Source organism: Chinchilla lanigera, unplaced genomic scaffold, assembly GCF_000276665.1.
Source record: "Chinchilla lanigera isolate Chin_1 unplaced genomic scaffold, ChiLan1.0 scaffold00008, whole genome shotgun sequence".
In the NCBI taxonomy this organism is placed as follows: domain Eukaryota; kingdom Metazoa; phylum Chordata; class Mammalia; order Rodentia; family Chinchillidae; genus Chinchilla; species Chinchilla lanigera.
The window spans coordinates 21,291,921-21,297,287 of record NW_004955409.1 but is presented as its reverse complement, the minus strand read 5'-3'; positions in this window follow the sequence as shown (position 1 = coordinate 21,297,287).

Here is a 5,367-nt window from a genome sequence, read left to right as displayed (position 1 = left end):
AATTTAAAACATTGTGTTAAATATAGTTTAATATTATTACTAAATTTTATGGCATTTCTTTAAATTTTATGTCTAAAGAGAGAGTTTCACATGCTTAGTTTTAAATAGAATTATTGCCTGAACATTAGTCTGAAGGATTTTTATTTATTTATTTTTTTCTCCCGGTACCGGCAATCGAACTTGCGACCTTGAGCTTGCCAGGCAGGCAAGCCGCTGAACTAAATTCCCAACCCCTTAGTCTGACAGATTTTATATGTTTTCAACTTTAATATTTCAAACCTTTCCCCTCAAATCTATTAAACTTGATTTTTAAATTACTTCATTCCTTAAAATACTTCATTGTACTTTTCTGCAAGATTACACAAAACAATACAGCCTCAGGCTATTAGTTCATGGCCATGCTGGCATAAATCACTGTATAATTTATCATATGTAAAGGAAAATAAATGCTACACCCTATGAGTAAAAACATGATATGGTAAAAAACAAGCCATTCTAGTATGAAAAAGTAAGAATTACGAACTTCAAAGTGATTATGATAGTACAAAAAGTATCTATGTGCATGAGTTATACAGATCACACAAGTACAATAAATCTTTCTTCAAAGATGAGAATATTCTATATCTGTCCTGTTTGAAATGGGATTGTGAAGCTTTGTTTTAGATTTCACTGGTTTGATTAATTTACATTTAAATTCAAGTAACTCTCTTTAGTACTTGCTGTGATAGAAGATATAGATCCTGTGTTATGTCTTATAGGACCAATTATAACACATGCTTACGTAACATATTTTATTTTAAATATCAGATGAACCTATATATTATCTTCTAAACTCACTGTCTGCAGCTCCAAAATGGAACTATGTATAAAATATCTCTTATTGTGAGGAGCTTGGAAACTTGATGAAGAGAAATAATTCTCATAAACTTTTTACCAAATGTTTTACAGCTTCTGAACATGTTCTGAATAATTCCCATTTTTGTGTATCTTAGAAATATATTTGCCTGCATGATATTCTTCTTAGAAGTAATAAAAAAGAACTTTATCTATGTAAGGTGAAAATCCTGAAGTTTAGGCTAGCTCTAAGCAAAAACAACTACAAAAATCAAACCCCAACTCCCCCAAATCTGGCAGTGTATTATTTGCAGGAAGCAAACAGATACCAGGAGGCCTGGCTTTGATAGCCTGCTGGAGAATTTTGTATTAAAAGCACCGGGTAAATCCAATGAACACCTGAGCTCTGTGTGATGACAGCTAAAACTCCTGTGACTGCACTCAAGACTTTGTTAGTTTCTAGCTCAGGGTGTAAGGAAAGAACCCACAGGTACAAAAGAGGAAAGATAATTCTTAAGGGGAATAAGGTGATCCTCTTGTCAGGCATATAATTGCATTTAACAGTGCTAATTAATGATGTCAGACACTGACAGTTAATTATCTGAAGTGATTTTAAAGACTTTGCATTGGATAATTAGTTTCTACAAATGATAGAAAAAACTACATTCAAAGCAACTTTTTCTAAATGTGATTCAGAAAGTTGTAACTGTCAACAAATACTGCATTTCACTTTTAAGGATTATTTTATTTAAATTGTGGTTCTAGTTTCTTTTTAATCTGGGTTGAAGGTTACTTTGTAACAGACATGATATACACTAACCTCCTCCCATTATTATCACAAAGACTGACAACATTTCTCGAGTTTAAATCATGTATTTCCATTCAATGCAGTGGTGAGTCCCACAGATCATGAATAGAGAAGAACATTTCTTCAATTTCTTCGTGTAAACCAAAATAAAGTATTCGTAAAATTTTACATTGATAGTCTCACAGGTCAGAAAGAAGTATAAATGTATCAGTCAGAGTTCCTGTTGTTGGACACAATGCCTGATAGAACATTTAAAGGAGGTAAGGTGTACTTCGGCTCACAGTTCCGGTGGCATAAACTGCATGATACCACAACGGGGTAGAGGAAAGCTGTTCACTGCATGACAGCCAGAGGCAGAGAGAGAAAGGCAGGGGGTGAATGACACAAAAATGAGTAGGGGGAGAGATAGGGAAAGAAAGACAGAGGAGCCTGGACAGAAGTACATTCTTTCATAGCAGCCACCAGTGACCCTGAGAGCCTCCCCTAACCAGGCCTCACTTCCCAGGGGCACATTCAGCCACAAATTCATCACTGGATTAATGCCATGGTTGCCTTCCAGACACAAGAGACTTTGGGGAGGTACTTAAGGTATAAACCATAGTAGCAAAGATGAAAGAAGGTGGATTTGTGTATTCTCTGTGTAGTGTGTTTGTACAATCTGTGGAGAAAGAAGGTAAAAGTCAGTGAACATCATGTACAGCTCTTGCTTCCAGTAACACTACATAGAATTTAGTAGCAAGATTATTTTAGAAAATCGGAACAGTACATATCACGGAGCCCACTTATAAATAATAGGCATTTATAAATTGCTCAATTTTTAATGTTTTATTTCTGGCCCAAGCAACAATTGTAGCTAGTTTAAGTAAAATTTTATTTATTAGGGTATATAAATCGCATGCCCACAGTTATTCTGAAGGCTGAAGAGTGTAGAATGAACTTCCAAGACCAACTTTTATCCCATCGTAGAGCTGGAGTATTTCCACTACATTCAGATAACACTTAATGAAATAGGTATCCAGTGTCGTGGGCTTCAGTAGTAACTATTTCTGCTTCAATCCAGAATCTCCTTTAATAGGAGTCACTCTTGCAATGACAAGCTTAGGAATCCATTGTCTTTGCCATGATTCATCCAGGAAAATGAATATCATGTGTTCTGACTCTTCCTCAGGTATCTAAGATGAGAATCCAAGTTCACGTGAGTGTATTGAATTAAAGGAAGCAGAATTATTAATTTCTATGTTAAGAGTCAGAGTAGATAGCTAACATGATTACATAGGGCCTATGATATCCTGGATTCTTCGCAGAGTTGTAGGTTATTGATTATGAGCAATGTGACTTATCTAAATTTATTATATTTAGCATTATGGTCATCCAACTCTTGTCTTTCTGTACAAACTTGAGAATCAGCGTGCAAAATATAGAAAGTTAACTTGCTGAGATTTTGATAGTATTTGTCTTGACTCTGCAGAAAAAGCTGTGAAGAATTAATATTTTGACAATGTTGAATCTTCTAATCTCCATCTTAAGAATCCAGTGTCTGTAAGTAAAGCATGAAACATGATGCTATGGGTTACATATGGATGGTGAGAAGTTGCCATATTGAAGCAAATTGACATATCCATCGTCTAACTTTGTTCACTTTGTTTCTGTAGCAATGGCAGATAAAGTCATGGACACCATGTGAAGCACACATTTATTATTTACAGTCCTCATGTTGTACATTAGATGTTCCCTTTATGTTGCTATTTTCTGTTAGCTGCCCTACCTCTCCCAATTTCCACTCCCCTTCTTTGGCTGCTGTTTTGCTACCAATGTATTCAAGTCTTCCAAAAAATAGAGAGAATGCTTTCAAAACTGTAAGAGCAGAATGGGCAATTGAGTCTCCACCTTGTATTCTATGACCTTGATAAATACTGTCTTAGTTACTTTCCTCTGGTTTCTGGGACAAAATACCTGACATCCAAAGTTAAAGAGGGAAAGGTTTATTTAGCTCACAGTTTGTGGAGGTTTCAGTCCATAAGCAGCTGGTTCCAAGGTAGGGTGGCACATGGTAGAGGGCAACAGTTTATGGCAGCAGAAGACAGCAAAAGCAGTGAGAGAGTGAGACTAGCCTTTTTCTGTCCCTTATATTGTAGTCAGTCTACTGAGATTAAGGTGGCACTAATCCACTCAGAGGACTGAGCTAGCAAACACCCACCCTTACTACAAATCAATTGCACACTCTGGATTCATCCACCTCCAAAAAAACTTCTATTGGGCTGGGGATATAGCTCAGAGGCACAAGCACCTACCTGCCAAGCGTGAGGTCCCAAGTTCGATTCCCGGTACCAAATAAGTAAGTAGGTAAGTAAATAAATAAACCAATAGACAAAAAACCCTCTATGACTGTATGAGGCTTTAGTGGGGACATCTAGACACACATAACATACACTGTAGGTGTCCAGCCTTTTGACTTGCCTGGGTTACACACAGTGGGGAGGGATTGCTTGGGCTGCATCTAAAATATATAATATAGTTAATGTACACAGATAACAAAACTTCCTTTTTAGAATGTCTTATAATTATACTGAAACAAAATAATGCAAGTCCAATCTTTATAATTAAATAGAAAAACAATGACTTTCTAATAACAACAAATGGCTGTCCTTACAGGTGCACACAGGTGTGGTTAGATTGGGATACTAGTATTAGTGGTAACTTCTGTCTTTTACTGGCCAAGGTGTACAAGAGGATGTAACTTGTAGGTTTTGATTCCGCAGACTATGATGTAGGTGCAGGGAAGTGGTAACACCGCACTGCACCTTCCTTTACGCAGACTTTCGTTGCTACTGACTGCTCAGCTGACACAAGTATTGTGCAATCTAGTCATGAACAGTGTCGCCACAATCAGAGTATAATGTTAGGATTATGTGATCTTGTGCAGCCACATTTCTAGCTGCCCAGGGCTGCATGAGACCCACAGACTATGGCTGGACATGCCTATGATACATTATTTCCAAAAGTTCTTCTGTGTTCCCGTTTATTCTTTGGGATTTCCTATGTAGACCTGCCATCTGTGAATAAAGACAATTTGTTTCTTCCTTCCAGACCTGTACTGTTTACTTGTACTGTTGTATTAGCTAGGATTTCCAGTAGGAATGGTGAGAGGGGCATTTTTGCCTTTTTTACCTTGAGTTTAGGGTAAATGGATCCAGTCTCTCACCTTTAATATATTGTTACATGATAGCATTTATAGATGTTCTTTATAAGGTGAGGGGTATCATGATAGATTTTTTCAAATGACTTTTTTTTTCTGTTGACCAATATGACCATTTCTTTTTTCTTTATCTTGTTGATGTGATGGAACATATAGAGCATATTTAAGTGTTGATACACCTCTGCATACTTGAAGTAAATCTCAGTTGATCACTATGCACATATTTATACATTGTTGTGTTTTATTTGGTAATATTTATGTTGAATGTTTTTGTGCTTGTTACTGAGAGATATTGATCTATATGTTCTCCTTTTTTATTTTATTTGGTAATCTCATCCTGCTTTCCTTCAAGGTGATAGTGGCTTCATGGAATGAATTATTAAGTCTTCACTGTGTTGCTGTGTCCTGAGAAACCTGGTAAAGAAGTGGTAAACTATAAAATTTGAGTGGAATTCAGTGAATCATTGGAACCTGGTACTTGCTTTTCTGGGAGGTCATCGATATTCTCCTCCCCTCCCCTCCCCTCCCC